This window comes from Lissotriton helveticus, chromosome 6 (assembly GCF_964261635.1).
Source record: "Lissotriton helveticus chromosome 6, aLisHel1.1, whole genome shotgun sequence".
Lineage (NCBI taxonomy): Eukaryota > Metazoa > Chordata > Amphibia > Caudata > Salamandridae > Lissotriton > Lissotriton helveticus.
The window spans coordinates 1,262,586,923-1,262,610,583 of record NC_136067.1 but is presented as its reverse complement, the minus strand read 5'-3'; the positions used below and the strand labels follow the sequence as shown (position 1 = coordinate 1,262,610,583).

Below are 23,661 nucleotides of genomic sequence, written 5' to 3'. Positions count from 1 at the left end.
CCTCAAGTTAACTTAAAGTGAACATCTCTTGAACTCCCGTAGATACCCGTCTACTGCCTCTTGGGTACTACTTTTCACCAATATTTCAAATCACGAGTGCGCCCAAGATTTATGCAGAATATTACTGGTCACCTTAAATCAGCTTATAGTTCAAGGAAGTTTGTTATTTAACTCACTCAAATTTCAACATTTGCCGGACTTCACTGAGGCTCCTCTTTTCCTCAACTCATATGTTCATCTTGTGTGAAAATTCACCTCACGATATCATCCTTAAATTTCTTCAGTGGTGAGATATCCGGCAGAGTAGTTTGCTGCGTCACGTTCACACAGACAGCTTCTCAACTTAGCCCCTACTCCCTATCGGCAACCAGTTTGGTTGAAGACTCCCCGAATACTTGTCATGAAGTCGGGAGAAATGGGGTACACTGTTACTGACGGATCCCGTCTTCAACACAACGTAGACTGAGGAGAGTGTGTGCCACTCCGGCACTACACCGACATCCAGGCTCAGCTCCTCCCCACAAACGCCACAACAGCCGTTCCTCCTCTCGCGCTCACCCTCGGCGTCTTCTCTCTCTGTTGTAACGGATCCGGCCACAGCTCTTAGGGCAGCTCTCCCACGGTCTCACTATGCTCCACTCCGCCGGCACTACTTGCTGCCGCTTCACCTCATCTGTTGCCAACAACACGGAAGAGCACTCCAAAGGGATTCCAATTAAAAGATCCACCGACGCCAGTCAGACTTCAAACGGAGAGACAAGATTCATCTCCTCCACACGGCACAAGCTCCCCTTCACCGAGGCCACACACCGACTTCCTTTTGCGTTCCGGATGCGAGCACCTCACGTCCCGAGGGGAACACCTCGATGAGTACAGCTTAATTCACCGCTGTTCCTGTGATCTTCTTTCATCAACTGGGTGAGTCATCAGTTTCAACACTTTTCTCCGCTCAAGCATCAAGTTGCTCCAGGGGGAAGACACCACGCTGACCCTGGCTCAGCTCCCCGTCCTCGTCGCCAAAATGTAGTAATAAATCACTGTACATAAGGGTTCCAGGAACAATTTATTTAGTCATTAAGTAAACAGGTGCGCCCAGCTTGGCGGCTTAGACTCAACACCAACATTCTAACGCTGACTCGAAGAGGCAGCACGGACCGTACCAAGAAGGGAGGGGGTGGGTGAGGGGAAAGTCCACCGTGTGTAAAGTTACAACACTCATGATTTGAGGATGACTTGAAAATGAGCATCTGATGACTTTAGTAGGTGTCATTATTCGTGATGATTTAAGGATGAGTTGAAAATGAGTATCTGATGATTTAAGGATGACTTAAAAATAAGTATCTGATGACATCAGAAGGTGTCATTATTCCTGATGACTTTGGGATGATTTTAAAATAAGTATCTGATTACTTCAAAGGTACTATTGTGTTTTCAATAAAATGTTTTTGCTTCTGGTGATTTTACCAGGAATTACTTGTCTATTTAAAGAGCACGTCCACCACTTTGGTTTCAGTTTTCCAGAAAAATATTTAATCATTGATATCCTGATAGCTTTGATGTTGTTATCTACGACTACCAGATTAACTGGTTCCCTGATGTCATAGGATTCACACTTAAGTGGAGCGATGAGTGCTAGGTTAACATACATGTCTGCCTGCTTACACTGAATGAATCTAGTGACCCTGCCATAGGCAAACACTCCAGATTCTGTTTCATATTTTATTACACTTTGGTCTCTCCTCTGAATACGAGTGTAATTTGAGCTGTAAACAAGAATATTGCTTTGTTCTAAAAAATATTTTGTTATAAGCATAAAATGTGAGTGATCTGAGTCACTGCTATATATTCATTCTCTGTTAAGCTGTAAGGGTAGGTAGAACCAACGCTGTAAATGCAATTTTCTATTTGTAAGTATCGTTGTCTGTTTCTCTTATATGGACACGTCATACTCTGGTAAAATTCTGCCTCAACACTATTAGGAGGCAAATGATTTTCCATTAACACAGGTATTACTTGTATCATATTTACTGCATCCAGAATTTGTGTTTCTACACCTACTGTTCCATGCACATGTTGTAAAAGGAAACTATTAAGATCTTCAAAAACAAAACCATTAGCAGTAAAACAGAGGCCCTGCTGCTCTTACACTGTCTAGTAAGTGGACCAATGGATGAACATTGTCAAAAATCTTTTTTCATATAAATAATTAAACAGTTGCACAAACAAAAGTAAACACTGTTCTGCTATATTTAAATCTTCCTGGCTAATGTCATCACTTAATAGCTTATGAATTGCTTTCATAAGTACACAAAAGTGTAAATAGCGTGATCTATCTAAAACATGTTTTAACATAGGCATTCCATAAAATAAAAGAAAGTTTCGAAACTCTGAGGCCTTCCAATATGGTAGTTCATCAACAGACCTTGGAACTCTACTAACATCCAGTGTGGGTTTTATCTGTTTCAAATAGACATTAACTACTTTGACTTTTTCATAAAAAGAGTATGAATGATGCTTATATTCTTTAGTGAACAATGGTCATCAACAATTTCATAATGCCACTACATACACCATGCATGTAATCAATAACAAATCTTCTGGTTACACAAAAATGTTTCAAAAACATGAACCACATGGGACCTTTGATCCCTCTTACACTGTAATCAGAAAGTCCACTCTCTATATTAGCTATTGCACTATTTACATCAGATTTAATAGTATTGAGTGTCCTTGGTGGGCTTTTTGGGTTTTCCGCATTATGAGGAAATACTCTACAGTGACCTTTTCCTGAAACAGTGACTTCACCCTCTTGTAGACAATGTCAGCACCCAATCTTCCCATTAAACTGGGTGCTGTTTGAAACAAGACAACAAGCTGGTAAATCACATGTGATTGTCAGAAGTGTAGCGTGACAAGTAAAACTACAATTGTTGTGATCTTTAAATGACACTCCACTTTCCAGCTGTGCAAGTTCGTTATATAATGGTTTTAAGAAAGACCACATTATTGGCCTTTTTGCGGATGCAGGCAGCTCGTTTACCATTAAGTACACTGGCCACATTGATATTTTATGACTTTTAAATACAGGAACACCATCTGTGTTCATTGCAAATGAAAGGCTGTTAGGGTTTTTCACGAATCCACTCTTGAATAAATCCAAATACATTTCCCCATCACATACATCTTTCATTGATTGTTTCTCATTCTCCATAAAGTGATCAAATCGATGTTTTCTCACCTTTTCCGTAAAATGTTTTCACCTAAACATAGTCTGTAGCTGTGCAATTATGCTATGCTGAATGAAATAAGACACAGAGTCACTTTGAATCAAATTTTTCACACAGTGTTGGTTGGGACAGGTCTGAGTGGTTTTATCAACATGTGTATAGCAAGTAGCACAATAGTAAGTAATATTTGGGGCCTTTACACTTTTTTTTTATATATTTGTGAAGGTGATACATAGTTCTGAACATTCTATTATCACGTGGCAAGAGCAAATAGATGAGATTCAGCATATAGCCAGCCCAGGGATGTGGAATATTTTTTAAAATGTACTTGTCCAAGGGACAACATACTACAGAAATCTACTTGCCCTGTAAAGAAACCAACTTGCCCAGCCTATTGATTAATTCAGTTAGATGAGCTTCCAAAGAAAGTGCCTATTATTTGTAGAAGAGACTATGGCACTATTAACTTTACACTGTGACACTTTTAACTTTTGATTGGATAAAACAGTATCTGTTATAAATGTACTTGATGTGTATGTACTAGAGAAAAAACTATATTGCAATATACATTTTGCACTAGGTATTGGCAAATGAGATACAGTAACAAACATTGTAGAATCCAGCTGATCTCTACAAAACATCTGGGATCCAGCCCTAAGTCATAGATGGATAGAAATGTCATTCTTCAGTATGCCTCAACCAGAGCTATGTTTTCTTCAGTAGAGCAAAGGATAGTTTTTCTAATTTATCAGTGAAGGACAGGAGTCAAAATGCCTTTCTTCTTAGGAGACAGTTCTGCAGATTTCAGTCAAATTAACATCAAAGGATCATCTCACCTGATGTGAAAGATTTTCATTTGGGTGACTGTGACATTGCAACACATAATGGTAATAAAGCGAACTCTTGGACCTGGGCCCATGGTTGAGCAAGCTGCCATGGAGGGAGGCTCAGGTCTATGCCTAAGGTACGCCAGTCTTATCAGCAGTCCCAAAGACAGGCAGTGTACCATTAAACTTGGTGAGGAGTCAGTAGGGTCTTCAACAAAGCCCAATTGGTATTACAGATTCACAAAAAGGATTTCCAAGTCTTCCCATAGGAACCAGCTGATTGAAAGTCTTGGAAGGATTCAGTAGATTCAAAAACCATTTACCTTACCTGTGTTAGCTAAGTAAAATGTACACAATAACAGGTTGTGCAACAATGAAAGTCTGAAATGACTAAACCCATGCAAGTAGCTGATATCAGGGCCAAGGATGTTAAAACCCTTCTCTTGTAAGTCCTGGCAAGATTTTAATATCCCATTATACAAACTACAAGGAATCTCCTCTATGAAAATGCTTTGGTATGCTCGTGATGAACTGCTGAATAAATCCTGTTATAACTATGGACAACATATCGGAAGAAATGCCAGCGCTTTCAAAACAGCTGTGGTTGCAGTTGTGAGGTTTCGCCAGCAATAGTTACCACAGTGCAGTGGCATAATAAACTTCTGCAGCAAATTTAACACAAAAATTCCACATTAGGTAGAGCTGAAAATGAGTGTGCATGGACTACTCAATTTCATTTTTAGTAAGCTCCTTGCAGGAGTGGTCTGCATTTACCACAACCTTTATTCTCCAGTGAGGGTAGTCTGCCCGGTACGAAAATACAGATTACTTTCTCCTGGTCCAGTGTAACCTCGCCAGACATAAGACTGAGAACAATAGAAATTGTTTCCTGATCTACTTTCCAAGGAATCCAACAGGGATCATGTCTGCATGGTGATCTGACCCAAACACCACTTGACTTACCTGCAGGTTAATAAGAAATTGACCCAGAGTCTGGGATTTCTAGAATCATATATAATATGGTTTAAGCAGGAGCCCAGGAAGAAGCATGAAGAAGGTGGCCGGTCAGAGAAACCTCTAAGCAATAAAGCTTAAACAAACCTATGTCCTAGAAACATTCCTCAGCTGTTGAGTGGAGGTTAATTGAGAGGATGCTGGGGCATGTTGTGGCCCTGGATTTGGGGTTGGGAAAGGAAACACCAGCCATACATGGGCTTGTGAATCAGGTTTACATTGAGCTTTGCATGCCACGAGACTGGGTTACTCACAGGAAAGTATCTGGGTTGGAGGTAACAGTATTTGCCACATACAGTAGTCCTTATGTTTCTATGAGGAGACTTCACCAGTTTCCAACATTCAAAAATCTGACTACATCCTCAGCTTTCCAAACTGTGGCAGTATCTTCCTGAGGACAGCAGCTAAAGAATAAGTACAAGATGTGAGAAGTTGGCCTGGTATATGATGCTCACTAGTTCTAGTGATCACCTTGTACCATGCCAAGCAACCCTTATGATGATGGTTGTAAGTCAACCTTATAGACAAGCTATCCTAGGGGTAGCATGGACTAAGCAGTCTTAGGCTAAACTCTGTAAAGGCATGTGAAGCAAGCTGTTTTACCATACACAATCCCCTTGAATACCAAATGAAAGGACACCACAGAGATATATATTGAAAATATATATATAGATTTATTTCTACAAATATCCCCTATACTCTTTATGAGCACAGAAGCAAATGCTTTAAAACAAAACACAGTTTAAATATACAAAAGTTGCACAATATGGATGAGCCCTAGGGGCCACCTAAACCATATACTAAAATAGTGGTATAAGAACCACTATGGGGAAAGGAAAGAGGCCTAGGGCCTGGGGAATCGCTGGAGCTGTTCGGGACTAGCAGTGATGAAGTCGGGAAAGGCCCGCGGGACTCGGGTGCAGTGCTTAAAGTGCACGCATGCACCAATGTTAAGTCAATGGTGAGGAAAAGTTACAAAGTTAGTGTTTAAGGAACCTTCCGATGGACCTACAAGGATAAAACTTTAGACACAGGCACTAGAGGTGTATACCAGTGTGGGAACACCGGCGTTGCTGAGTTACCTCACCCACAGGAAGCGGGTGCACAGGTGCGAAGTAGTGTCGAGTTTCGTCACGCAGGTCGATGGTGCTTGGAGCTGAAGATGCTGCAGGCGGGTCGTCGAGGAGAGTTCCGGTGGATCCAAGGGTGGATCTGAAGAGGTGAAGACCTGAAATCAGAGGGGACAATGTTCAAAGTCACTAGCCAGTGACTACCGTGGAACCAGGACGGAACCAGGCAATGTCGGGTGCAACCAGGTGAAGAGGTGCAGCTTGTCTCCGCAGCCACGTGGACACGAAGAGGTCAAGGACGTCCAGGAGTCGATCACGAGCTGTCCCACGAAGGCTCTAGCTGATGGCGGTGTCGGCAACTTGATTGGAGCAAACAGGCCTTGGCTAATGCAAGCCACGCAGGAAGTGGAAAAAGCTTAACACTCGGACCAGCAAGGTCAGAGCGAGTGCTCCTTTTCAGGGGAGCAAGGGCCAGTCTGGAGCAACCAGACCAGCAGTGCAAGTCGTAGTTTTCGTCGCCAAGATGGCCGCTAGCCACGTGGCAAGTGGCCAGGATGGCGCGTCGAGTGGCAAAGTGCAAAAGGGCCCCACGCAGATCGTGGAGATGCTGGGGGGCTGATCTTCGGTGCAAATGCTGCTCGGTGTTGGGGCTTCTCAAACTCCAAAGCACAGCGTCGAGGGTGCCTCGGGTGCTGCGCAGTCAGCTCTTCGGGGGTCTTCCAAGATGTCCGGTCCCACGTCTCTCGGTGCCTCCACGGGTCTCTTCTTTCCAGGGACTGTGGATCGGGCTCTGAGATGTCTGGGAGTCTGGGTCTCGTCAGGCTCTGGGCTCGGGGTCCGGTGGGAGGCGGCGGCTAAGCAGACGTCGAGTTGCTGGTTGGTGCCTGTATTCACAGGGTGGTCACTCCTTGGCCACAAGGGAGATTCTCTTCAGTCTTCTGTGCAGCAGAATGTCGAAGTCCAGTCTTCTTCTTAGTTTCAAGTCGAGTTCAGGATGATCTGAAGTCTTGGGACACAGCTCCTAATCTTATTCCAAATCTAGGGGCCGGATTACCTGCTAGGTCCCTCCTCTGGGTGGGACCAGGAAGGGGGGTGGTTACACCCCCTTTCCTTTGTCCAGCTTCGCGCCAAGACTTGGGCTGGAGAGCCCCAGCACCAGTTTGAACTGGCATATGCACAGGGACACCTTGTGTGCCCCAGGCATGTCTGATTCTATTCAGCCCTGTCCTACCCAATACACAAAATCCTGTCTGGGGTGGTGCTAGCACCTCCCAAGGCAGGAAACCCTTTGTCCCAGATGCCCTCGCTGGAAGGACTCCCAGCAGCAGGAGGTCAGACTTGTGTCTGTGGTGGCAGCATCCATTTTGTGATGCTGAGGCTCTGTTTAACTTTAACCGGGGTTCAGGTTAGGTACATGTCGTATCCCTCTAGAAGGGTGGAATGCTACCCCCGTTGCCAGAACTGGCGAGGGGGTAGTATTCCAATTCGTATGACACCTTACTCGACATGTTTTGATAAAGCCAAACCAAAGATAGCATTTAACCGCGAGGTTCATAATGCACTTAAGAGTATATGGTATGGCAGTATCATGAAACAGCTAAAGGGCATGGTTCCGAAAGCTGCAGACAGGCTCAGCTCATGCCAGAGCACCATCTCACATATTTCCAAGCACTCTGCCTCCAGGATTGATGAGGCCTTCCATAGGAGTGGCTGATAGGAACATATGTGTCCATTTTAGGTTAGGCATAGGCATACTACACCTAAGTAAGGGGTGATTACACCGACTTACCCCAGCTGAGTGATCAGCCAGTTGTGTCAAATATGGAGGCCAGGCCAGGGGTGGCACAATACGTGCTGCAGCCCCTGGTAGGCCTTGGAAGCACCTATGCCCTGGGTACCTGGGTACACTGTTACAGGGGCCAATAAGGTGAACCAGTTCCAATTTCGTAATGCACCTAATGTGCATTGCCATTAATTTAGAGAGAGAACAGCAGGCTGTGGGTCTGATTAGCAGGCCCACAGCCACATTAAGTCATAAACCAGTGAAGCAAAAAGCTAAAATTTGGGGTGACCATAGGATAGCAGACCCTACTCTCCTACACAACCCCCCCAAACACAGGGACATTAGACTAACCTTGACCAGTTGTGTCTTCATGTTCTAAGTGGAAGTACCTGGAGAGACCATCTGCATTACCATGGTCAGTCCCTGGTCGGTGCTCCACTGTAAAGTCCATCCCCTGTAGGGAAATGGACCACCTGAGCAGTTTGGGGTTTTCACCCTTCATCTGATTCAACCATAAGAGGGGCTTATGGTCGGTCTGAATCTTGAAGTGAGTGCCAAACAAGTATGGTCTCAACTTCTTCTGGGCCCACACCACAGCAAAGGCCTCCCTCTCAATGTCTGACCAACGTTTCTCTCTGGGGGTCAGCCTTCTGCTAATAAAAGCAATGGGCTGGTCTTGACCATCTACATTAAGTTGTGAAAGCACAGCTCCCACTCCCAACTCAGAAGCATCTGTTTGGACAATGAACTCTCTTGAGTAGTCAGGACTCTTCAGGATAGGTGCAGAGCACATGGCCTTCTTCAGGTCATCAAATGCCTTTTGACAGTTTACTGTCCACTGAACCTTTTTGGGCATCTTCTTGGATGTCAGATCATTAAGAGGAGTCACAATGGACCCATAGTTCGTAACAAACTTCCTGTAGTACCCAGTCAGGCCCAAGAAAGCTCTGACCTGAGTCTGGGTAGTTGGAGGGGACCAGTCCTTTATGGTCTGGATCTTACTCTCCAGTGGTTGCACCTGGCCTCCACCTACAAGGTGGCCCAAGTATACAACTTTACTCTGCCCTATCTGGCACTTGGTTGCCTTGATAGTGAGGCCTGCCTTTTGCAGAGCCTCTAGCACTTCCTTCAGGTGGACCAAGTGATCCTCCCAGGTGGAACTAAAGACAGCAATATCATCCAGATATGCTGCGCAAAAGTCATCCAACCCAGTAAGGACTTGATTCACCAACCATTGGAAGGTGGCAGGTGCATTTTTCAAACCAAAGGGCATCACCACAAATTGATAATGCCCACCTGGGGTAGAAAATGCGGTCTTGGCTTTAGACTCCTCAGCTAACCTGATTTGCCAGTAGCCAGCTGTCAAGTCAAATGTGCTCAAATACTTGGCAGAAGCCAATTTGTCTATGAGCCCATCTGCCCTTGGAATAGGGTGTGCATCTGTCCTGGTGACAGCATTGAGTCCTCTGTAATCCACACAGAACCTCATCTCTCTCTTCCCATCTTTGGTGTGAGGTTTGGGGACCAGAACCACTGGGCTAGCCCAGGGGCTCTCTGAAGGCTCAATGACACCTAATTCCAGCATCTTTTGCACCTCAGTCTTGATACAATCTCTGACATGGTCAGGTTGCCTGTAAATTTTGTTCTTTACAGGGAGACTATCACCAGTTCCACCACATGGGTACACCAGTTAGTCTGACTGGGTGTCAGGGAGAACATATGTCGATATGCCTGCAAAACTTGTCTACAGTCATTTTGCTGATGTTCAGTGAGGCTGCCATCTAAGGCCACACCATCAACTGAACCATCCTCAGGGTTCTGAGTCAGCAGGTCTGGGAGAGGGTCACTCTCTTCCTCCTGCCCCTCATCTGTAGCCATGAGCAAGCCCATGTCTGCCCTGTCAACATATGCTTTCAGCCTGTTAACATGGAGCACCCCGTGGGGGCTCCTGGGAGTTCCTAGGTCCACCAAGTAGGTAACCTCTCCCTTCTTTTCAATGATAGTATGGGGTCCAGACCATTTGTCTTGGAGTGCTGCTGGGGCCACTGGCTCCAACACCCATACTTTCTGTCCAGGCTGGTACTCAGTCAAGACAGCCCTTTGGTCATGCCAAGCTTTTTGTAATTCTTGGCTAGCCTCAAGGTTTTTGGATGCCTTCTCCATATACTCAGCCATCCTGGAGCGCAGACCAAGTACATAGTCCACTATGTCTTGCTTGGGCTTTTTGAGAGGTAACTCCCATCCTTCCCTCACCAAACACAGGGGTCCTCTTACAGGGTGCCCAAACAACAATTCAAAGGGGCTGAAGCCAACCCCCTTTTGTGGGACCTCTCTGTAAGCAAACAGAAGGCAGGGCAGAAGGATGTCCCATCTTCGCCTGAGCTTTTCAGGTAATCCTTTGATCATGCCCTTTAGGGTCTTGTTGGACCTTTCAACAAGCCCATTGCATTGTGGAGATAGGGAGTGGCGAACTTGTAGTTGACACCACATTCCTTCCACATAGCTGTTAAGTATCCTGACATGAAGTTGGCACCTCTATCAGATACTACCTCCTTAGGAAACCCCACTCTGGAGAAAACTCCAAGTAAGGCCCTGGCCACAACAGGAGCTGTTGTGGTCCTAAGTGGAATTGCCTCTGGGTACCTGGTGGCATGGTCCACCACCACCAGTATGAATCTGTGCCCAGATGCTGTAGGGGGATCCTTTGGTCCTACAATGTCAATCCCCACTCTTTCAAAGGGCACCCCCACCACAGGTAGTGGAATCAGGGGGGCCTTTGTAGTACCACCTGCTTTGCCACTGGCTTGGCAGGTCACACAGGAGCGACAAAACTCCTTGGTATCTTCAGACATGTGAGGCCAGTGAAAATGACAGACAAGTCTGTCCCAAGTTTTATTCTGGCCTAGGTGTCCTGCTAAGGGAATATCATGGGCCAAGGTAAGAAGGAAGCCCCTAAATTGCAGAGGTATGACCAACCTCCTGGTTGTACCAGGCTTGGGGTCTCTACCCTCTGAATAAAGGAGCCCATCATCCCAATATACTTTATGGGTACCTTGAGCATTCCCAGCAGCCTCAGCAGCAGCCTTTTGTCTGAGGGGTTCAAGGGAAGGACAGGTTAACTGAGCCTGCCCCAAGTCTGCCCTAGAAGGTCCCCCTGTCCCCAGAAACTCAACCTGATCAGGTTCAAGCTCTTCAGGGACAGTTCCTTCAGGGGTCTCAAGATCATCTTCCTGTGAAGGCTGATCCTCACTTGTAGGCAGTTGGGAAGGCACAGCCTTTACCCTCCTGTTCTTCTTCTTGGAAGGTACATTGTTCCAGGATCCAAGACCTGAGGTTCAGAGAGGCACTTTTTGGCATGTGACCAAGGACATGTGATGATATCCCTAACATCTCTGCATGAGTCCTGTACTCAACTTCTGACCATAGAGAGTTCTCCAAGTCATTGCCCAACAAACATTCTACTGGGAGATCAGCACTAACCACAACTCTTTTTAGGCCAGTTACCCCTCCCCAGGAAAAGTTAACAAGTGCCACACAATGTGTAGTAGTGACATTGCTGGCATTGGTCACCAGGTAATTGTCACATGGCAGGTATTGTCCAGGGTCCACAAAGCTAGGTGTCACCATGGTGATACCGGCACATGTGTCCCTGTATGCTTGAGCCACTTTGTCATTAATCAAAGGCGTCTGCCTGTACTTGCCCAGGTTACTGGGACTGACAGTAGTGGACACATCAATCTCCACATCACAGATCAGGACAGCCTGTGTAGGGGTTCTGACTAGGCCAGAATCTCCCTCAGTTCCCAAGGTGATACCAACTACCCCCTTAGTCTGTGGATAAACACTGCTAACTGTACTATTGGGTGCAGGTGCCTTAGGGGCTGCAGTGTTGGGGGCTCCACCCTTTTTACACTCACTGGTCCAGTGAGAGGTGTTTTTACATGTACTACACCAGGGTTTTCTTTGACCTTCTTTCTTCTTCTTCTTGGAAGTTTGGGACCCACCCTCAGTATTAGTTTGGGGCCCTGTTGAAGACTTCTGGTCTTTAGCTTTCTGCTCCCCACCCTTCTGGTCTGTTTTCTTTTGGTCACCACCCTGGTTCTGGTTCTTTTGCTTAACTCTGGTTCTAACCCATTTGTCTGCCCTCTTTCCCAATTCTTGGGGAGAGGTTAGATCTGAGTCAACCAAATGTTGATGCAACTGCTGGTTCTGACAGTTATTTAAAATCTGTTCTCTCATCAGTAAATTGTACAATCCTTCATAGTCTGTAACCTTACTTCCCAGCAACCAGCCCTCCAGAGCCTTAGTGGCACATTCAACAAATTCAGACCAGTCCTGAGTCTGTGTCTTCTGGGTGTCTCTGAACATTAACCTGTACTGTTCAGTGGTTAAGCCTAACCCATCAATCAGAGCACTCTTCAGGACCAGGTAGTTTCTAGAATCCCCATCACTAACTGTGAGGAGTCTGTCTCGGCCTCTACCTTCAAAGGAGAGCCACAAGATTGCTGCCCACTGCTCCTGAAGGATCTGCTGTACTCTGCAGACTCTCTCAAGTGCAGTCATCCATTTGTGGATGTCATCCCCACTCTTGTAGGGGGGCACAATCTTACTCAGGTTTCTATTGTCATAGGACCTGTCTTTATCCTTTTGGATAGTGCTGCCACCAGTGGATCCTAATCCACTCTCTCTAGGCTGCCTTGCTCTAGCAAGTTTCTCTTTGGCCAGAGTAACTTCTAATTCTTGCTTCTGGATCCTAAGTTCAGCCTCTCTCATTTTGGCCTCATGTTCCCTTCTCTGAGGGCTAGACAACTCCCTTTTGGAGTGTCCATGAGAACCTCTAGAAGCTTGGGAGGCATTGGACTCACCTGAGTGATTCCTTCTCCTCCTTTGCTCCTGGTTAAGTCCACTTGGGAGTCTGAATGGGTTGGACCCACTTTCAGTCCCAAATGTGCTTAAGTTAGCCTGCTTAAGCCTGCTGACTAACACCTGACTATTTCTCTCATCATCAGACCAACTGTCCTCATCCTCTTCCTCTTCTTCCTCATCCTCAGGCTGAGTAGCTCCAGTGACCTGGTCTTCCTCATCTACCTGGATGACAGGGGCAGGGGTGTCAGTGTTGTCATCTTCAGTGGGAGAGCCTCCATCTCCATTCCCTGAGGGGCCTGGTTTGGAGGTCTTTAGAGCTTCAGACTGGTCTAAAAGCTCCCTGAGGTGATCTGCTGTAGGGGTAGGACCCGTTTTGATTCCTCTTAAGGAACGCAGCTGCCTCAGTTCTTTAAAAGTAAAGATAGCAAATTTGGATGGTGCCCTTGGAGGGTCACTCTCAACAGAGATAGGTCCAGTGGATCCCTCTGCTCCAGACATTGCTCTAGTATGGGTGGATATGTTGCAATCTACCTACACTGGTGTTTGCCTACCCAACCTATCTAGTAGTTGTAGTCAGGGTGTGCTACTCCCTATCCTCTACAACAACTAAGTTCAGTAGAACTTAAGTATACTAGTCTTGTTTTAGTGTACCTATCAGGTACCTGTATGATCTTTCAAATGATACTCTCAAAGATTGTAATGGTAAAACAACAGCAAGCTCAAATCCCAATCCGCTGCTCACCAATGTGAAAAGTTGGCCTGGTATATGATGCTCACTAGTTCTAGTGATCACCTTGTACCATGCCAAGCAACCCTTATGATGATGGTTGTAAGTCAACCTTATAGACAAGCTATCCTAGGGGTAGCATGGACTAAGCAGTCTTAGGCTAAACTCTGTAAAGGCATGTGAAGCAAGCTGTTTTACCATACACAATCCCCTTGAATACCAAATGAAAGGACACCACACAGATATATATTGAAATATATATATAGATTTATTTCTACAAATATCCCCTATACTCTTTATGAGCACAGAAGCAAATGCGTTAAAACAAAACACAGTTTAAATATACAAAAGTTGCACAATATGGATGAGCCCTAGGGGCCACCTAAACCATATACTAAAATAGTGGTATAAGAACCACTATGGGGAAAGGAAAGAGGCCTAGGGCCTGGGGAATCGCTGGAGCTGTTCGGGACTAGCAGTGATGAAGTCGGGAAAGGCCCGCGGGACTCGGGTGCAGTGCTTAAAGTGCACACATGCACCAATGTTAAGTCAATGGTGCGTAAAAGTTACAAAGTTAGTGTTTAAGGAACCTTCTGATGGACCTACAAGGATAAAACTTTAGACACAGGCACTAGAGGTGTATACCAGTGTGGGAACACCGGCGTTGCTGAGTTACCTCACCCACAGGAAGCGGGTGCACAGGTGCGAAGTAGTGTCGGGTTTCGTCACGCAGGTCGATGGTGCTTGGAGCTGAAGATGCTGCAGGCGGGTCGTCGAGGAGAGTTCCGGTGGATCCAAGGGTGGGTCTGAAGAGGTGAAGACCTGAAAGCAGAGGGGACAATGTTCAAAGTCACTAGCCAGTGACTACCGTGGAACCAGGACGGAACCAGGCAATGTCGGGTGCAAACAGGTGAAGAGGTGCAGCTTGTCTCCGCAGCCACGTGGACACGAAGAGGTCAAGGACGTCCAGGAGTCGATCACGAGCTGTCCCACGAAGGCTCTAGCTGATGGCGGTGTCGGCAACTTGATTGGAGCAAACAGGCCTTGGCTAATGCAAGCCACGCAGGAAGTGGAAAAAGCTTAACACTCGGACCAGCAAGGTCAGAGCGAGTGCTCCTTTTCAGGGGAGCAAGGGCCAGTCTGGAGCAACCAGACCAGCAGTGCAAGTCGTAGTTTTCGTCGCCAAGATGGCCGCTAGCCACGTGGCAAGTGGCCAGGATGGCGCGTCGAGTGGCAAAGTGCAAAAGGGCCCCACGCAGATCGTGGAGATGCTGGGGGGCTGATCTTCGGTGCAAATGCTGCTCGGTGTTGGGGCTTCTCAAACTCCAAAGCACAGCGTCGAGGGTGCCTCGGGTGCTGCGCAGTCAGCTCTTCGGGGGTCTTCCAAGATGTCCGGTCCCACGTCTCTCGGTGCCTCCACGGGTCTCTTCTTTCCAGGGACTGTGGATCGGGCTCTGAGATGTCTGGGAGTCTGGGTCTCGTCAGGCTCTGGGCTCGGGGTCCGGTGGGAGGCGGCGGCTAAGCAGACGTCGAGTTGCTGGTTGGTGCCTGTATTCACAGGGTGGTCACTCCTTGGCCACAAGGGAGATTCTCTTCAGTCTTCTGTGCAGCAGAATGTCGAAGTCCAGTCTTCTTCTTAGTTTCAAGTCGAGTTCAGGATGATCTGAAGTCTTGGGACACAGCTCCTAATCTTATTCCAAATCTAGGGGCCGGATTACCTGCTAGGTCCCTCCTCTGGGTGGGACCAGGAAGGGGGGTGGTTACACCCCCTTTCCTTTGTCCAGCTTCGCGCCAAGACTTGGGCTGGAGAGCCCCAGCACCAGTTTGAACTGGCATATGCACAGGGACACCTTGTGTGCCCCAGGCATGTCTGATTCTATTCAGCCCTGTCCTACCCAATACACAAAATCCTGTCTGGGGTGGTGCTAGCACCTCCCAAGGCAGGAAACCCTTTGTCCCAGCTGCCCTCGCTGGAAGGACTCCCAGCAGCAGGAGGTCAGACTTGTGTCTGTGGTGGCAGCATCCATTTTGTGATGCTGAGGCTCTGTTTAACTTTAACCGGGGTTCAGGTTAGGTACATGTCGTATCCCTCTAGAAGGGTGGAATGCTACCCCCGTCGCCAGAACTGGCGAGGGGGTAGTATTCCAATTCGTATGACACCTTACTCGACATGTTTTGATAAAGCCAAACCAAAGATAGCATTTGACCGCGAGGTTCATAATGCACTTAAGAGTATATGGTATGGCAGTATCATGAAACAGCTAAAGGACATGGTTCCGAAAGCTGCAGACAGGCTCAGCTCATGCCAGAGCACCATCTCACATATTTCCAAGCACTCTGCCTCCAGGATTGATGAGGCCTTCCATAGGAGTGGCTGATAGGAACATATGTGTCCATTTTAGGTTAGGCATAGGCATACTACACCTAAGTAAGGGGTGATTACACCGACTTACCCCAGCTGAGTGATCAGCCAGTTGTGTCAAATATGGAGGCCAGGCCAGGCCAGGGGTGGCACAATACGTGCTGCAGCCCCTGATAGGCCTTGGAAGCATCTATGCCCTGGGTACCTGGGTACACTGTTACAGGGGCCAATAAGGTGAACCAGTTCCAATTTCGTAATGCACCTAATGTGCATTGGCATTAATTTAGAGAGGGAACAGCAGGCTGTGGGTCCGATTAGCAGGCCCACAGCCACATTAAGTCATAAACCAGTGAAGCAAAAAGTAAACATTTGGAGTGACCATAGGATAGCAGACCCTACTCTCCTACACAAGAGATCACAGATTGTGTTGTAGATCCTGCGCACTAAAGTAGAGAGGGTAAATGCAAGTGATTGGGTTCTCCCAATACATCATAGGATCCTGGCACGCCCTGATTGACAATCATGTGACACTCATGTCATTAAATGTATGACAAAACCAAAGACACTTCAAGACATTCACATCACAATTAATCAAGAGAGGCAGTTTTGAGGAGATCTATAGATGAGTAAAGGAGCCACGGGAAGCCAATCGGGACTGAGGGTTGGAAAATGTAAATGTCAAGGTATTTCTAGAGCGCACTGCCACCAAGCGGTTTCCTGGCGCTATTACTCATACCGCTGTGGAACCCTTCCTGGCTTTCCCTGTGAAGTGTCCACTCCTGGGCACCCCCAGGGTGAAGCCAGGCTTCCTAGCGCTTTTGGGGCCGGTGTGGAGGTTAAGCAAGCTATTGCCCAGAGTTGCAGCGTGGGGCCCCTGATTAGAATAGGCACCGAGGCGAGAATTGTCAGGTCCGAGGAAATTGAGACCAAGACCCGCCGAGGCGGGAATTGAACCCTGGCCCCAGGCCAGAACTCTGCATCAGGGTCTTCCGCTCTAACCATTGAGCCACACTCCACCATCAGGGTTACACAGGAAGCCAGGGATGTCTTGATGGAGTTACACTGGGAGCCTGTGGTAGCGTAAGATTCATAAAGAGAGCCAGTAGTGGCCCAGGGATTCCCTGCTAAAAATGGCTTAAGGGTCCCTGGGAAGCCATTGATGGCTTTGTGGTTACATGGGGTTAGGCTGGTGGCAGGAGAAGAGTGGGGAATGGTTGAGTGGTTAGCATAGAGTTAGAGAAGAGAGGGGCGCTTATCAGGAAACTAAACAATAGCAGTAGGCTTTAGATAGGAAGAAAGAGAAGAGTTGGGAGTTTCAGTACCGAAGGCATGGTGAAAGGGTTTCACAAGGAACTAGAGATGGGAGAAAGGTTAGGGTTGATTGAGTGCAAGAGACTGGAAAGAGTCATATGTGGATAGAGATGGTCAAAAAATTGCTATTGTGCATACGAAGATAGGTGTGTTAGACGTGGATAGATATAGTGTAGGTGTCAGGCAGGGCACGGGCTAGTTTTGGTGCCTTCGTTGTTTTTTTTTTTTACCAAACCTGGTAGCCTCTGTAAAGAACACTACGTAAATGCATCCATTTTGTTTTCTGGCTACTCTCTTATTAGATTCCTGTACTGAGCATTGAAATGTTGGTTCTTCCTTTATCAATGGTCTTCAAACTTTAAAATAAATAAAACAGGCCCGTAGAGTTTTTAATAATTATTCTAATAAATTTGCAATGTTTAAATATTTCTATATGTCTAACATTTGAATATTGCAGTTAAGATATACTATCCTTTTTAAAAAAGCAGTCAAATACACGATTGCCAAACATTCCATTCTAGTTAGCCAGGCCTTAATAAAGTGTAAAAGTATTCACAGTGTGATTATCAGCAGTGGGTGGAGGGGGAGGTTTAAGGAATATATGGAGTCCCTTTCCTTTTGACACCTACTAGGAGCCAACCTATAAATGACAAAAAGTGTTAGGGATGGCCCATCACAGAGTAGCTTACTGATACTCATCTTTTCAACTTGAAACAAAGCACTTTTATCAGCTTGAGCCTGGCGCCCCCAGTTTGAAGACCTCTGTACTAGTTACATTCTCATAACAGGACCTTCTGCTTGTATTTACCTAATTTGTGTGCAATATTTTTTAAGCACAATAGCGTCAGTGCTGTCTGTCTGGGGATTAAAGCCTGTGTCTTCTGTGGTAATTTTTTAAGGTCAAACCCAGTGCAAGGTGTAGGTGTTAGAGCACATTAAAAGCACTGGGAAGAGAAGCCAAGTCAAAGGACAGGCTGTTATACATACAGAAGTGTTCACAGCCTGACAGCAAGGCACTTTTAAGCCTCAGTGATGTGAAAAAACACCTAGGCCTCGTTAATATATCCACTACAAGCAAGAGACTGAGTTGGACATTTCAGACCCATCATGCTCCCTGGACAACAGAAGCCAGTTCTCCAGGGCCATTTTAAAGAAACTCCGTTTTCTGTGCTGCATTAACGCAATGTTGGGCATTTTACAGTGCTCCATTTGGGGTATGTCTGAGATATAATGAATGCCCAGGTGTTTGCTCTCTGATTGCACAGAATAAATCATGTTTCTTAAGATGTATCCTAGTTGACAGATTAGCGTTCAAACGAGGGAACTAAATTTCTAATGCTGCCCACTTAACTACAATGTGTGATCTTGGTCAAATGTTCTATTCTACTGAGACTCTATTCCCTTGCCTGTCAAAACTGCTTGCACTTGGCTAAAGCCTAAAGGCTATAGCCTATTTGTTATGACAAACAGCTTGGCATTTACATAAGTGTACGTAACTACTTGAGAACACAACACCACCATTTTTAAAACATTATTTAAATGGTTTTCTTACTGAGACCTAAAGTTTTCCACCTTATGTTCCTGTGAGGATTGGGAGGCGCCTATATTGACATCAGCTATTTGTTGCTGTCCTGCCTCCTCAAAGGTATGCTCAGGACTGCAATGAAACTCTACAAAGCCTCTCAATGTATTGAATACATGGCATTATTGGAAAATGTACAATCGGAAAACTGTCTACAGGCAAACCTTCAAAAGTATGCACTGTCATTTCATGTTTTCTTTAGCATACCTTTGGTTCATAGATGCTGCTAAAGTGAGAAGTACTGCCGAACAATTCGTTTGCACAAAACCCTGATTTTATGCTTATTACGCTCACTGTATATAAAACGCAGGCAAGTAGGAAGCACAATAGGGTAATGGGAAGCATAGCATTTGCCTCTGACGTCAGCTCAGATGTGACGGTCAGGGAAAGGAAAAGATAACGGAAATCCCCATTATGAGCAGACGTGTGTGGATTCCAAGAGGCCCAGAGAGCAAAATCCCAGAGGTATGCCAGACTTCCAGACTTTGATGATTCTACAAGGCCCAGAGGGCACAAGGGCGCAAGACACAAGGCCTGAGGAAATGCAGGAGGGGGAGCAAAGCTAACGTAATCGAGCAGGAAACCGAGGGGCACAACTGAGAGGGCCTACATCCCTCTCCTCCCCTGCTCTCCATTCTTTTATTTGGCAGTCCGATCCTGCTCCATGACGTGTGATTTAAAGTCTGCTGTAAAAGTCGCTCGACTTTGCATTTCAACAATATCAGTTTCACAAATAACAGCAGCCGAGCGCATCCAAATAGTAGGCCTTTAATCATTTTCCAATCCAATCCAAAAATTCTTTATTTCGGCCTATTTAGACCATAAAAGATATAATAAAAAAAACATCAGGATAAAAACATCCGCGTACAATAAAAAGACACTATATGCATTTCATAAAAATCCATTTCCTGAGAGAATCTGGATAAGGGTAGGAGTTAACATTACAATTCATATCAATGTCAATGTTCAGTCTTTTAGTAGTTTTCTCCTTATCTGCCACATAGCCATTATAAACGTGGCAACTGCAAAGACTATGTGGGGCAAGGTACTTGTTTTCAATATTCTGTATGAATGTAAATGGTCCCTTATGCCCAAGTTCCTACATACTGGCGCTAGCCAGTATTTCCTTGGTCATTTTCGTTATGGAACATCTGCTCTGATTTCTTGATTAGCTGTTAGCTGATGGTGGTAGCAGTTATGTCCCTGCTTTAACTATTATCAAGTCTGCTTGTCCTTAGGACAAAACAGACATTTGAAACTCTTGCCCTGGTAATAAATCTTAATGTCTCGGGCGTCGGGCGATACAAATTCCTCATCCCTGCAGCTGCCTCATCACTCAAGCGAAAATGAATAATAAAGCAACAAAGCTATAGTATGACCACCCCTAAGCATTTGTTGCAGCCCTCAAAAATAGGTGATGATTCATATGTGGTATTAGTTTGATCAGAACAAATTTGAATTTCTTCGTACTCATTTTGAATGGTATATCCAACTTGCTCCATAAGTTGTTCAAAACCAGAATCCGAGTAATTAATTAAATCATCTTTAAGCTGAACATCCATTTAACCATTTAAGCTGCTAAAAAGCGTATCCCAAACAGCGTCAATTGGATCTTCATCTGTGTCATCTACTGGTGGGGTATAACCTGGTAATGCTGTACTGTTGTCTGAATGTAATGTACACTGCTCTGCAGAAGGTGATGTATGAAGAACTATAACAAAAGAAAGTATGTTGTGCATTTACTAAGCAAAATATGTTTAATTAGATTGTAAATGTATTATGTGTCAGTAATAAATAACATTTTCTGTGGCAGAAACTCTATGTGGGTTGATGAGGACCTTCATTTTTGTAAGTGATGTGCTTTCAAACTATATACTTTCATACATCAAATTGCGGTATACAAAGGAGTTTATAATTTCATACTGTACCTATGGGGAGAATGTCATCTTGTGTGGTCGAAGTTTGCAAGAATCCTTATTTTACTTTCTTCGGTGCTGCATATTATAGAATGTTGTCATCTGCTTCTTTATTGAAATGTTCTGTCTACTCTCATGCAGAAAAAGGGCCAATTAATTCAATTCTGCACTTGGTAATGTGTAGCACAGGACTTTTTGCGACTTCTAAAAGTACCCCACTTTTCGAGCAATTATTGTACCCACAGCATAAGGTATTTTGTGTCTTGTGTGCATTCACTACATATGCATGGCTATTAGGATGGTACATGAGAATGAACAAATAGTGTTTTGGTACAATAACCTCAAGATGGTTGAGTGTGGTGGTATTGATTTGGCTTCATGCAAATCAGAGAAGCTGGTTTGGTAACTTATTATGTTAATAATGTATTCTCAAAACTGGACAGTATAACTTTGTGATCACGTTAAACTTGCTGCACCATTTCATTCCAAAACGCAATGCTTTGTCTCAGCAGAACATGCATTTGAAGACGATTACAGTAATATATTAAGTACGTAGCTAACAATCATTTAATTGCTTACATGTTCCTTCTATTAAGGGCTTGCCTAACTAAACTATCACAAAAAAGAAAACAGCAGGGTAAAACGAAACTCATGCAGAGCAGATCATACTCTTTGCAAGGAAGCCTTTTTCACACTCTTGTCTCAAAAAGAAAGTAGAGCCACCTGAAGTACTATTAACTGCATCTTAGTGTCTCTGTAAATTGGACACTTGATATCCTCCTAATCTCAAAACACAAACCTCTAGGCAATCTGACACAAATGTTCAGTTGAAAGTGCCTGGTTTCGAAAGCAGACTTTTTAATAAAAATTGTCATTATAGAAGAGTGCCTTCTGAGTGAGTAAATTGTTTTTAGATTGAAGTGTCATCTGAACAGATTTGGTGTAATGTTTTATAAAGTGTGCTTACCTCTAATAACCATTGTTTGTATGGCCCACGTTTCTTTCCTTTTACAAGTTGTCCTCCTTTATTCACTGGCATAATTTTTTCTGCTTCCAATAGTCTTGAGTAATTATTTGCACATTCAACAGATGTACATACCGTGGAGTACAGATTGAAATACACTTTAAATATGGAGATTGAGCTGTGGATATTTCTCGCACAGACAATACTTTGACTTCCTCACTTGGTATTATTTTATGATGCCAAACATCTCCGTTCAGTATCTTCGTGGCTGATGGAAGGCCGCTAAAAGGTATTTATACCTGACAAACCTACAATGCTCTAGTAGCGGCGTTTTCAAGATTTACGTTTTTCATGAATTACTGATACGTCCCTTGTAAAGTGGTATATCTTATACCCAGGCCCTGTACTTGAAACGTAACCAGTGAACTTTTAGCACTGATTACGCCAACATAAGTAGCATTTCAAACCTGTCTCAGGTCTGCCATTGTAGAGCCTGTGTGTGCAGTTTACTGCCACTTCGACTTGGCATTTAAAGCTACTTGTCAAGCCTCAAAATCCCCTTTTATTTCATATAAGTCCCCCCAGGCAACCCTTTGGAGCAGGGTGTCATGTAAATAAAGTTCAGACATGTGTGCTTAATCATTATATGTCCTGTCCACCAAACTTCGAGAGTCCAGACACACTTGCTGCCGCCTCGAAAAAGGCCTGGAAGAACACCAAATCCACAGAAGCCCACAACAATTTCAGAGCCGCAACCAACTCATTAGAAAAATGAGAAAAAAAGCGATTGAAGACCGAATCTCCACTCACGCACACAACAGCAAAGAACTCTTCAACATCAAGGACTTCGCCCAACACACCAGCGAGTCCACCAACATACCTCCCTCACAAGACCTCTGCGACAAACTCAGCACCTTTTTCCACCACAAAAACAAGAGCATCTACGACAACTTTGATGAAGACAACCAACACACTGAACGCTCACCAACCACCCCCGACAACCTGAAGCCAGCAATTGACAACTGGACAGCCCTCACCACTGAAGACAATGAAGTCTATCCACTTGGGGGCCCCATAAACCAACTCGGCCCTTCTGTCTTAGGAATACGCTTTCTAATAACGCAAAAGGTGCAAAACAAGCTCTCTTTTAAAAGGTAGTCAACACGGGGTGGCACTAAAAGCCCATCACGGATGACCTAAAAAGCAACATAAAATTATATCTGAAACTAAAGGGACACTATCATATATTATTAGTCTTGTAAAAGAATTGCAGTACAAGTAGTGTAGGCAGAAAGCAAACAAACTCATCAATCTGTTTCACTGGCACCTTCGACCTCAGTCACATACTATGTCTATCACAATTCAAGATTCAAAGCAAAACCCAAACTTCTGACAAACCTATAGGTTTCTCCCAGTGCCAGAACTGCTCTATACTTAAATTTGGCAACAGTGGAACTCAACGAAAACACTGCAGACGTAGACATCTTTAGCATTAAGCAATGTCTGAACTCCAATAACTTGTTTGTTATTTACATGGCAACATTCCACTGAAAAAGGATACACGAGGAGTAATTAACTAACGTTTGGAAATTGGGAAACAGGAGCATGACTGCAACATTCGCAAATCAGACTTCAAATTTCCTCTAGTAAAACATTACAAACACCAGCCATGACCATCAAAGACACTTTACGCTGCATGAAATTAAGAAGATACAAAAGAAATCAAGGAGGTGACCTCTATTTTAAACTTTATCAAAAACAGATAACAAATGGATTATCAGAGTTAATCCGTCACATATGGCTGAATAAAGATGCAGAAATGTACCACTGCATGATGTAGACCAAGATAGAGAAGCGTATGTACCTGCCTTTGACCAATTGTCATCTTATTCTAAGTTTTGGCCAACTTTTATCTTTTTTGCATTTGTATTTTTTTTCCGTTTTTGTTTTAAAAATGGCTTTATCACTTTCTTTTTCAAATGTTGATATTTTTCTGGACTTTGCATTATTTC

The 23,661-nt window shown here is 44.8% G+C and overlaps 1 pseudogene; it reads right to left on the bottom strand.

Moving 5' to 3' along the window:
• Positions 1-1,420: 1,420 nt before the first annotated feature.
• On the bottom strand, positions 1,421-21,724 carry LOC144761378 (uncharacterized; annotated as a pseudogene).
• Positions 21,725-23,661: the final 1,937 nt, after the last annotated feature.